Here is a 5,900-nt window from a genome sequence, read left to right on the forward strand (position 1 = left end):
CCAATACAAATACCAATCCCATTCTTCAATGAGATGGAAAAGGCAATCTCCAGTTTCGTGTGGAATGGAAAGAAGCCACAAATAAGTAATTTAAATAGAAATATGTAAATTCTAAAATGAAAAAAAAAAGTTGTTTTTGTTGTTGTGTACCATCAAGTCAGAATCTACCCAGAGCGAACCCTATGGCAGGTTTTCAGAGGCAATTAATCACACAGAAGGAGATGGCCCATTCTTCTCCTGCAAAAGAGAAATACTAATATTAAAAGCACAGTAACAGTTCATGTGTTTGCTGACAATCTGAATATCTTCTTTGGTAAAGTGTCTATGCATGTCCTCTGCCCATTTTATGTTTGGGTTGTCTGTCTTGTTGAGATTCCTTATTCGAGTTTTATATAAATTTTAGACATGATTCTTTTGTCAGATTTGTCATTGCCAAATATTTTTCCCAGTTTATGGCTTTTCTTTTTTCTCTGTTTAAGACTATTAGCTGTGTTTGTTGTTATATGATTTTGAATTGCCTGCTACCCTTAGCGACCATATATACAGAAGCTCTTAATTCTGTCCTGTCTGAACTAGTCTCACTAATTCTGACACACTAAACCCCAACTCCAGCTACTGTATTAATCCATCTCAGCTGGGGATCTTCCTTGCCTGCACTGTCCCTCCACCCTTTTGAGCATGATGTTCTTCTCCAAGGACCTGTCTCTCCTGGCTATGTGTGCCCAAAGTATGTGAGATGGAGAAAAATCCTAACCTTTCAAGGAGAAACTTGTCTTCATCCCCTCCAAGACAGACCTACTTCCTTCCATGGCACGTTCAGGACTCTTCTCCAGCACCACAATTCGAAGGCATCAATTTTTCTTTTGACACACTTAGTCATTGTCCAGGTCTCTGATGCATAGCAAGTAATTGCAAAGGCCATGGCCTGAATTAGGGACATCTTAGTCTCTAGACTGACATCATTGCTTTTTAGTACTCTGGAGAGGTCCCTGACAACAGATTTTTCCAAAGTAATTCTTCTTTTGATTTCCTGAAAGCTGGTGCCAAGAGTGTTGAATGTGAAGCCGAGTAAGCTGTAACTTAACAACCTCGATCTCTTCTCCATCTATCATGGTGCTGCAAATTATTCCAGTGATGAGAATCTTTGTCTTCTTGATGCTGAGCTTCAATCCATATTGAAGACTACAGTCCTTGACGTTCCACAGCAAGCACTTCAGGTCCTCTTCAGTTTCAGCAAGCAGAGTTGTGTCATCTGCGTAACACAGATTTTTGATGAGTCTTCTTCCAATCCCGATGCCATATTCCCCCTCATAAAGCCAGCTTCCTGAATGATTTGTTCTGCATATAGATTGGAAAGGTATGGAGACAGGAAATAAAAACATAAATGAGGTATCACTCTATGAACTATGCCACCAGCCAAAATAGTAATCTTTAATAAGACATCAACCAACAAATGATGGTGAGAGTATGACAAAATGGAACTTCATAAACTGCTGGTAAAAAAATGTAGAATAAAGCAACCACTAAGGAAATCAGTTTAACACTCCCTTAAAAAGTTGAGCATTTAATTATCATTTGACCCAGAAAGCCACTACTAGGTATACATCCCAAGGAAATAAAGGTTGCAAAACAAAATGGCAAATTCATATCCACGTTTACTGCAGCATTATTAATAAATGGCAAAGCATTGCTAAAAACTCAAGTGTTCATCAGTGAATTAATGACTAAACACAGTGTCATACACTAACACAATGAAGGATTATGCATTACTAAAACTAAAGATCAAGAATTTGTGAAATACTGAAGGACATAAGTGAATCTAGAAGAAACTATATTGAGTTACATACGTTATTCAGAAAAAGACAATTATGGTATAAAGCCAGTAATATAAAAAGCTAAGGAAAGGTTTACACACAGAATCAGTCCTGAAGAGTTAATAAGTGCGAAGACAGAAGGAGAGAAGAGCAAAATTTAATAAAAAAGTTAAATTAGTTATGCGAAACAAAAGGAAACACACAATAATTGTTTCTTGTTATATGCTATTGAGTCTACCACAACTCATAACAAACCTAGACACAACATACTTGAAACCTTCCCTATCATGTGCCATCATCTGTGATATACTTGAGCCTATTGTCATAGTCACTGTTATCAATCCATCTTGTTGAAATTCTTCCTCTCTTAAACTGAGCCTTTACCTCATGTTCTTTTCAAACTACTGCTCCCTCTTAACAGAATGCCTATAGAAAATTACAAAAGTAAAACGTATGTGTAAACAGACTATCAGAAATAAAAATAAGAGCAGAAATATTTCACTGAGAATTTTCCAGAATCACGGACAAAGAAAACTATAGATTCAGTAAGTGCTGAGAACACCAAGCTAGAAAAACGCTCCACTGCCATTGAGTCAGCTCCAGTTCACAGCAGCCCAATTGATTTTTTCAAGTCTATAAATCTTTACAGAAGGAGACTGTTTGTCTTTCTTCCTTATAGCAACTAGGAGATTCAAATTGCAGATACTTTTATTAGCAGCACCATACATTATGCACGTTCCACCAGGGTTCTATAAATACCAAAAATATTTACATCTGTTTATATTATATTCAAACCACTGGAAATCAAATACAAAAACAGAAATTTTGAAAGCAGTGAGAAGAAAAGCAATTCTTGCCTATAGAGGAAAAAGAATAAGTGCTCTGGAAAGAAGTCATTCAATTTAAAAAAACAAAACAAAACACCAAAAATCTATGCAAATAAGAGAGAACAATGAGATAGTTACAATTTTAAAAGTAGTTTACAAAAATCTTTATTTGAGGCTTCTGAGTTTCACCCTCCTTACTAATAAAGTTTCTTTTACTATGTATATATAATATTAGCTTGGAAGCAGGAATGGCATCCACTTCCTAAATAACATGCCCCTGGAAACTCTATGAACTTTGATAGAAAGGCTTCAAGCTTTTTGTTCATAGGGTCACTATGAGTCATGCTCGACTCAACAGCAAATAACAACAACGTATTAGGATCTTAAAACTGCAGTAGCTCCTAAGAACAGAGAAAACTGGAGTTTATAATCTTTCATTTTAATTTCCATGCTCAACTAAATTGAATTAAACAAATGTACCTTATTCTCAATTTAACTTTAGCAACATCTCTTTCCACTTTCCTATGTCTGTAAATACCCTATTATCTGAGAAGATGTAGTCATAGCCTTGCTACTTCTATCCAAAAGTATCTCTTATCTAAGAAATTAGCAAGCAAAATGTATGAGCATCCCCTTTGTAGCATCTTGATGAAAATGAAAAGTCAATATTTTTTAGCTTGTATAAATCTTTCTGTTAGGATGTAACCACATGGAAGCTGTTGTGCTAGCTATCCTGATCCTCTCATTTGCTACCCAATTTTTGTTTACCTTTTATAGAGCATCTAGAATAAACTGCCATTCTTTATTTCTTGTTAATAAAAAATATTATAAACAAAAAAATGCTAAAACTCTCAAACTGTGAAATTATCTTTTAAAAATGAAGGAGAAATGAAGATTTTTTCCAGACAAATAAAACCAGAGAGACTTTCTCACATGTTAATTGTCTTACGCGTAGTTAAGACAAGACCTTCAGCAAGAAGGTAAATTATACGGGTCAGAATTTACCCATATATAAAATATAAAAGAAAAATACGCTGAGAATAAATAAAGAGAAAACTCTTCACTTATTTTTTTCTAACAATTTGTTTAAATTAATTATTACACCAATATACATGTTATTCTAGCCTCTCAGTTGGCCAAATGGTAAGAAGTTGCACTCTCAACCCAAAGGCAAGTGGTTTGAATCCACCAGCTCCTCCAGAAAAGAAAGATGGGCAACTCCTCTCGTGCAATTTATAGCCTCTGGAAGACCACTAGATGTTTGCTGCTCTGTTAAAACTTTGCTATTCTTACTGGGGTGAGATGATATCTCATAGTTGTTTTGATTTGCATCTCTTGTAGATCTAGGGATATTGAATATTTCTTCATGTGTTTGTTTGCCATCTGAATGGCTTCTTTGGTGAAGTGTCTGTTCATTTCCTGTGCCCATTTTTCAATTGGGTTGTTTACCTTTATCTTGTGGTGCTCAAGTATTTTCTAAATTCTAGATATAAGTCTCTTATCTTTCATGTCATTATCAGATATATTTTCCCAGTCTGTGGCTTCCCTTTTTACCCTGTTGGAGATTTTAGATGCACATAGGTATTTGATTCTTAGAAGGTCCCATTCATTTATTTTATCCTCTCCTGGTTGTAGATTTTTCAGGATGCTTGGAAGACTGTTTATGTTGTGGATTAGGACTTCTAGGGTTCTTCCAAGCTTTTCTTTAATGAAATTTATATTCCTTGGTTTTAGTCCTAGGTCCATGATCCATTTTGAGTTGATTTTTGTGTATGGAGTGAGGTGTGGATCTTGCTTGAGTTTTCTACAGATAGTTTTCCAATTTGTTTAAAAGGCTATCATTTACACCCCTGAACTAATTTCATCTCCTTGTCAAAAATCAATTAACCATAGGTAGATGAGCTGATTTCTGAATTCTCTATTCTATTCCATTGATCTATGTGTCTGTCATTGTATCAGTACCATGCTGTCTTGACCACCACAGCAGTGTAGTAGGATTTGAAATCAGGAAGTGAGATGCCTCTCATTTTGTTTGTCTTTTTAAGAAATGCTTTGCTTATTCGGGGTCCCTTTCCATTCCAAATGAAATTGGAGATTGCCTTTTCCATATCATTGAAGAATGGAATTAGTATTTGTATTGGGATTGCATTAAACAATTGCCTTTGGTAGTATTGTCATTTTCACAATATTGAGTCTTCCTATCCATGAGCAAGGTATATCCTTCCACTTCTCCAGGTCACTCTTTTTTTCTTGTAATGTCTTGTCAATTCCTTTGAATAGACCCTTTGTGTTTCCAGTTAGATTTACTCCCAGTTATTTAATCTTGTGAGTAGCTATTGTGAAAGGTATTGTTTTTCTTAGCTCCAGTTCTATATTTTCTTTGTCATGGTAAAGAAATCCAATTGATTTTTGTATGTTGACATTGTATCCTGCCACTTTGCTGAATTGGTCAACTATGTCTAGTAGTTTTATTGCTGAGTCTTTAGGACTTTCTAAGTATACTATCCTATCATCTGCATATAGAGATAAATTTGCCTCCTCTTTGCCAATTTTGATGCCTCTTATTTTCTTCTCTTATTGTTATCACTAAGAATTCCAATACCGTATTGAATAGGAGAGGTGATAGTGGGCATCCTTGCCTAGTTCCTGTTTTCAAGGGAAATGCCTTTAATCTCTCTGCATTAAGAACAATGCTGGCTCTCAGGTTTTCATATATATTTTTTACTATGTTGAAGAAATTTCCATCTAATCCTATTTTGCTGTGTGTTTTAATCAGGAAAGGGTGTTGGATTTTGTCCAAGGCCTTTTCTGCATCTGTTGATAGTATCACGTGGTTCTTGTTCTTTGTTGTGTTAATTTGATGAATTACACTGATTGTTTTTCTTATGTTGAACCATTCTTGCATTGTTGTTGTTGTTGTTATGTGCTGTCGAGTCACTTGCAACTCATAGTGACCCTATGCCCAACAGCCCTAAACCCTGCTCTATCCTGTGCCAATCGCACTGCCTCTGACACACCCATCCTGATTACCCCAGTCACTGAATCAATCCACCTCATAGAGGGTCTTCCCCTTCTGCGCCATCCCTCCACCCTCCCAAGCATGAGATCCCTCTCCAAGGACCTCTCCCTCCTTAGAACATATCCAAAGTATGTCAGACAAAGCCTCAGAATCCTTGCCTCCAAGGAGCCACCCGGTTTAACCCTCTCCAGGATGAATGTTTGTTTTCTTGGCAGTCCAGGGTACATTCAATACTCTTCT

This window comes from Elephantulus edwardii, unplaced genomic scaffold (assembly GCF_000299155.1).
Source record: "Elephantulus edwardii isolate Elephantulus edwardi_28Jun2011 unplaced genomic scaffold, EleEdw1.0 scaffold00030, whole genome shotgun sequence".
NCBI classification, from domain to species: Eukaryota; Metazoa; Chordata; class Mammalia; order Macroscelidea; family Macroscelididae; genus Elephantulus; species Elephantulus edwardii.